This window comes from Arachis ipaensis, chromosome B05 (genome assembly GCF_000816755.2).
Source record: "Arachis ipaensis cultivar K30076 chromosome B05, Araip1.1, whole genome shotgun sequence".
Lineage (NCBI taxonomy): Eukaryota > Viridiplantae > Streptophyta > Magnoliopsida > Fabales > Fabaceae > Arachis > Arachis ipaensis.
The window spans coordinates 37,958,632-37,965,237 of NC_029789.2; the positions used below are offsets into that span (position 1 = coordinate 37,958,632).

Consider the following 6,606-nt stretch of genomic DNA (forward strand, 5'->3'; position numbering starts at 1 on the left):
GTTGAAGCATCTCCAGAAACAGCAGAGAGCTTAATTAAAACACTACTTGGTGTCATTTTCAACCTACTGGACGAGTTACATTGAGTTATCAACAGTCAATAATATTCTCTCCATTTTCATTTATATGTTATTTATGTTACTTGGACCAATGTCAATTGATCAAAGATGTACCAAAAAGCAACAGTGATAGCTAAAAAGAATCAGAGGGAATAAAAGATGGAAGAAACTTGCCTAATTGAGTGGTATGTTGTGTTATAAGACACAGACTTGAGTTCTTGAGGATGAAGGCTAAAATCCAGAACCTGCATGCAGTAGAAAAATGTCCCTTAACCAATTCCAGATTTGTCATATCAGTATATAAAACAAGCTGCTGTACTATTTGTAACCCTTAGTTAATCTCAAGTTCAATTGCTGCTAATAATAAAAACAGAGACTCAATTTAGATATGAACCGTTAATGTGTATTAAATTTAAGAAACCATTATTCCAACTTTGTGACATTGCTTCCCATGCCATACAATAATCTAATTCAACCGTGAAAAATAAGGCATTCTTAACTGAATTTGTTTTTACTTGTAGCAATGAATTTTAAATTGTTCAAATCTAAGGTGTTACTAATAATTCAATCATTTCGAAAAGCTTGTGAAATTCTTGAGTAAAGTTACTATCATTATGAGTAGTTGGCATCTCTTTCATCTAGTTAAGAAGATGTAATATTGTATGACTAAGCACATATTTTAACAAATGTAAGTGGAGTCAAACTAACAAATAAAATAAACAAATAAGACCACTACATATATCCTCCTCATGGTACGTACTTAATTGCATTGCTTCATTCACCAAAAGGACACTTGAATCTGTAACGTACAAAATCAAACACTATAAGAAATTAGTATGCCGATGAAATAAATAAGAATATAAACCAAGCAATTATTCATAAGGAACTTTTAATTTGGAATAAGTACGTAGTGGGATTATGATTTGCTCCATTAAGTTAGGAACTGCCACGTAGATAAAAGTGACTCTTAATTAGATGTTAGTATAAAACTCTTCTACATTAATTAATTGTGCAAAACAACAGTGTTAATATCTTTTGGAGATTATTTAATTCAATCAGCAAAGTACTTGTTTTAAAATGCAATTGATAGCTAAAACAAGAAAAAGATCATAACTTCATTTCAAAGAGTAAAAAAGATGATGCATCAGAATTTAGATTCTAACCAGTCATCAAATTTTAACCGAGAACAAAGAAAATGGTAAATTTAAGTGAAGTGCTTCCAAAATTAGCATCTATATGTACCAAAATCTAATTACTGCTCCAAAAGAAAGGTGTACCTCTGAAATTGCATGCTTGATTTCTTCTTGGCCTGCAATGCTTCGGCAAGCTCAATCTCCAAAGCAAGAACCCTTTCTAATGCATTGTCAGTGACAGATATTTCCTTGAACACAGGGAATATATTTCCCCATTCTTGATTAGCCTGAGCAACGGATAAAATTCATAAGAATCTAAACAAAGAAAAAGACATGTTTCACGGCAATCAATGCAAATGAGTTATTTACTTCATGGAGTTTAATTCTTTTTTTTCATCTTTTCCAACTGCAATAAGAAGACACAATTTAGATCACATTTACACCAGACACAACAATAAAAGTCACAACTCGAATATAAGGAAAATGCAAATGCTATCCATATTACCTTTCGCATGATACTAGAAAATAAATTTACTATATTTAGAAGTATAGATGAATGAAGAAAGAGTAGTTACAAATAATAGTGCCTAAAATGTTACCTCCTTATTCAAGTTGTCCATGCTAGATTTCAAACTTTTAATTAAATCCGCGTACTTTTCTTCTTTTTGTTGTGAGTAGTCTTCACTTCCGGAATTGAATATGGTTTGGCATACTGAGATAAGTACAATACTTTAGGCAATAACAACATTAACATGTAGAGTAAAAGAAATAAAAAGCTGATACAAGATAATGTACCTATGCAAGGCCTGATCATCTGAAAGTTTTCCCTTTGCTCTAAACCAAAAATTCAAACTGCATAAAACATTTAAACAAGTATTAAAAAAGGCAAAGAATTGATCTACCCTTCTTTTCCCCTGCAAAGTATTACCTGGGAGGAGATTTGGTCTGATTTGTTGAAGTTGTAGGTTCACAGAACCGTATCTCTATTGGTCAAGGGGTGAATTTAGTTGTAGCAATTTTGTTCCGGTAAGTTCTGAAGCAACAAACTTAGTCATCAGAGATCCTTAGCTTTAGATACATGAATGTTCTCTAAATAGAATCTTATACATATTCTTTAACAACACATTGCACCCCCCCAAAATCTTACTTTGGAAGACGAGGGTCAGTAAGGCGTCTCTCCCGCAGCTCCTCCATTGACAAAAGCTAGAAACAATTAATAATCTGAAATCAGCAATACATTTTCATTCTTAAATCTTAATTAATATAAATAACCATGTAACTTACCTTATTTGGTGGAGGCACAGATGGCATGGCTACCTCCTGGTGGTCAAATCCTAATTCTTCTTTCTGTATATTAAGAAAATAACTTATTAGCACCACTAGGTTCATCTTTTGGATATTTCTCCTTCTATCATCTCATACTTATAGTATCAGTTGCTGAAAAGTTACGTTGGGTGAACAAAATAAACAGAAGAATGATGTGAAATCGTCAAACAAAAGTACCTGAGCTGCTTCAATTTCCAATTCTTGCTTTTTTATCTCAACAGAAAGATGGCGCAAGATGCAAAGAAATGACAAATCTGATTTCCCAAAGAATGAATTCTGCACTTCCCTGAAAAATAGAAAAACAGGACTTGGTGATGGTGATTAATGATTTTTGTTCAATCACTGAAAATTCAAATTCCTCCTAAGAAAATCATTAATATGCCTCTTTTGTGCTTAATATATCGAAAATAAAGTTAGAATTTCAATGAAAAAACTTATGATCAATAAAAAAAAATTGGCCACATTTACTTAGATACTCAGTCTTGTCTCTTCTTTTACTTCTCTAATAGCTTCTACAAAAATCTCCTCACCCTGCAGGTACAAAACCATTTTACAATAACTTCAGTAGGTAACTTCCAGTAGCCAATAACCATGTTACAATAACCATGCTGCAAAAATCTCCTGTACTGCATACCGCGTTGACAACTCTAGAAGGTAACTTCCAGTAGCCAATTCCATGAAATCTACCTTTTTTTTCCTATACTACAAGAACCTACAACCCCAAAACCTGGAACAAACAAATAAAGAAAAAAGAAGGGGAAAAAGTTGCATTGATCAGAATGTTGGCATGAAACAAATGCATGCTTATTGAAACTCATGATTTCCAATAACACATGGTAACAATCAAAAACTAAAATATACTACTTAATCATTTCATGAACATTCAACTCCCATGATTAAAAATTTGTTCTTCAAACTCTTGAGCCAAATTTTTTAATGAACAGAAATTAAAATTGGTGTCTTGTGCTCAGCAAACTAGAGTAAAAGAGTGGTCTCATGCAATTATACAGAAGACAGGCTCAAGTAACTTGCAAAAATCATAGTTACTAAGTACTACATTAATGGTTTAATAACTTAGGTGACAGGGAACACTATAACCTGGTCAAGAACAGGGCCACAGAGAGATCCATAATCATCAATTCTGGTATGGTAAAAGGAGCTGTAGAATGTGAGTCTTGTTCTTGGTGCAATTGCTTTGAACTTGAAGCTCACTGTTCTGAAGTTTCCCTTCCCTTCAGATTTGAAGAGAACTTTGAAGGTGTCCTTCGCCTAGGAGAAGAAGAAGAAAACATATAGGAGTTGGGTTCAAACTTCAAAGTGCAGCAGACAGGGGAGAAAAGAGAGAAGACTCTATATAATAAAAATAAATGATATTTGCATCCATGGAGATTATGACTATCTATTAGTACATGAATGAAGCCATCATAGAAAGATTGAAGGATAGAAACACTAGAGATAGAGTATAAGACAGCAATGACTAAAATTTTATTTTGAGACTTTTCAGAGACATAATGTGTAAGATACAACAAAAAGTTAAGCTATAACAATCTTCTCTCTTTCTGTCTAGCAATTCATATTTCAGAGTTAGAAGTTTGGAATAGAAATTCGTACTTACTTGTTTATACTCCTTGGTGGTGAATGCATTGCCAACTAAATAAGCACCACAAACCAATGATATCACAATGAGGAAACTGCAAAGGAACATCCTATTTTTTGGATCAGACAGGACAAAGCCCTGACAAAGATGAGTATACTAACATGAGAAATTGCTATAGTTCAATAAACTAAATATAATCTCTTAGAAAGTTAATTTTAAGAGTATTATGTCGTACTCAAATCATAACTCATCCAGAAAAGCAAAGCAATGGTATAATTTTATAGCAAATCACAAGAATATAATAATTACAAAGAGTGTTCGTCATTGGAGCAGAGGTCGCAGAAGGAGGTCGTTGCTGGAGGAGACGCCGCTGGAGGAGACGTTGCCGGAGGAGACCGTCACTGGAGAGAGGAGTCGTCGGAGGAGAGATCGTGACAGAGGAGATCGTAGTGGCAGAGCTTCAAGATTTTTCTCACACTGGCAGCATTTCAAGTTCAACACAGTAATGATGGGTTAATTTAGGGTTGAGCATTTTATACAAATTGATAATGGCATTTAAAACTGCCAGAAGCAAAAAAAAACGCCGTTAACTACCAATGAATTACGGCAATAATCATAAACGTCAAAATACTCAAATATTATGGCAATATTATAGAACCGCCATATTATTAATGCCGTTTTATATCATTTTTTTGTAGTGGGTGATGCCTCCAGACGATTAGCCATGCAGTGACAGCGCATCTGACCATTTTTCAGAGAGGATTAAAAGTAGCCATTGACAACGGTGATGTCCTTACATAAAGCCAGCCATAGAAAGGAGTAAGACTGATTGGATGAAGATAGCAGGAAAGCAGAGGTTTAGAGGGACGAAAGCATCTCCATGCATTTATCTGAAATTCTCACCAAGGATTTACATAAGTATTTCTATCCCTACTTTACTATTAATATTCGAAAACTCCATAACCATTCTATATCCGCCTGACTGAGATTTACAAGATGACCATAGCTTGCTTCATACCAACAATCTCCGTGGGATCGACCCTTACTCGCATAAGGTTTATTACTTGGACGATCCAGTGCACTTGCTGGTTAGTTGTATCGAAGTTGTGAATGAAAAACGATTTATTAAGACGTGCGTACAGAGTTTCTGGCACCGTTGCCTGAGATCATAATTTCATGCACCAGCAAGCGTCAGGAGCCTTCTTGGCAGCATCAGGACAAGGAGAAGGAGGGCGAGTCTGGATCGGCACAGCATCCACAGTTCCATCCTCCCGATTCAGGATCTGGTAATCCGAGTCGGGCACACCAGGAGGAACCGAAGAGGTCGGCACTTTGGTAGAGGACACAGGGGGAGCAACAACATCATCATCATCACCCTCATCATCAGGGACAATCTTGCCATCCCTGACTATATTATCCAGGCTGAAAAGGGTGAGGTCGGCCTCGGGAGCAATGACCTGAACTTGCTCCCTCAATTTCTCATAAACAGCAGTCACGCTGCCAACGAGATGACTTTGGAGCTCAGCATAATCTTCCCGAACACTGTCAAGCTCCCCCCTCAGGCGCATCACCTCCCGATAAGATGAAAGGTAACTCTCCTTGTGCATCAGGACTGCATCCTCAGCCAACCTCAAAGAAGCCGCCAATGACTGAGAACTCGCCTCCTCATTCTTCAAGTCCTTCTCCAGCTTGGCTACCTTCATCTCAAGCTCCTCTTTTAACTCCTTCATCCGATCAAACTCTTGTTTCGCCTCCTCCATAAACGCCTTAGTAGCGTGGAGAGGGAGATTCTGAGCAGTCTGATATATGGCAGCTGACATATACGCCATCTTCACATGATTTCGGGCCATAAACTCCAAGTGATGGAGGATGGACACATCGTCCATGGAGAGAGCGCCGTAGGGACCAATTTGTTGATCCACGAATTCAATAGCATTAAAATCAGGAGCATCGAGGTCAAAGGGCTCAGCAATCTTTTGTTTTTTATTGGGAGGAGCAACAAAAGGAGCAGCAGAGGTGACGTGAGGATCTGCCAAACGAACTCGGGGCGTAGGGATCACTTTCCTCACCCCGGCGGAATTCTGCACCGACGGCTTCTCGCGCACTTGGGAGGATCCCTCCCCAGCCGCCTTGGCAGCAACATTTCTGGCAGCAGTCGCCCTCTGCGCCCTCTTAAAAGCTTTCATGGATTCACTATTCTTCATTGCCTCTGCAAATAAAATAGAAAATCAGTTACAAGTTGAACAAGTCGGAAAGACAACTACAAGCAACATACATGGATAATAAAGAAAACACAAAGATACCCAGTTCAGTTTGAAGAAGAGTAGGATTGGTTAGAAATTTCTTTGTATCAAGATGGGGAGGTTGACCCCAGCGTTCTTCCAAGATAGTCACAAAGGCTCGCTCAGCATCATCCAACATTTTCCATGAATACCTGGAAACCTTCACATCTTTTTGCCATTCCAAGGGAAAAGCAGGTTCGTCATTTTCATC

At 37.2% G+C, this 6,606-nt stretch overlaps 1 long non-coding RNA gene across 8 annotated transcripts; it reads right to left on the reverse strand.

Moving 5' to 3' along the window:
* Nucleotides 267-4,397, reverse strand: LOC107643552. 8 transcript variants are annotated; one of them, XR_001620890.2, is made up of 13 exons: nucleotides 4,132-4,389; nucleotides 3,615-3,785; nucleotides 3,151-3,243; nucleotides 2,985-3,047; nucleotides 2,694-2,802; nucleotides 2,475-2,537; nucleotides 2,338-2,393; nucleotides 2,119-2,223; nucleotides 1,986-2,042; nucleotides 1,790-1,902; nucleotides 1,335-1,477; nucleotides 818-856; nucleotides 267-302 (listed from the first exon to the last, which is right to left on the reverse strand). It is a non-coding gene; the product is annotated as an uncharacterized LOC107643552 (long non-coding RNA). The 8 variants fall into 8 exon arrangements; XR_002362793.1 differs by having other exon boundaries at nucleotides 2,338-2,411; nucleotides 3,151-3,785; nucleotides 4,132-4,397; XR_002362792.1 differs by having other exon boundaries at nucleotides 2,119-2,236; nucleotides 3,151-3,785; nucleotides 4,132-4,396.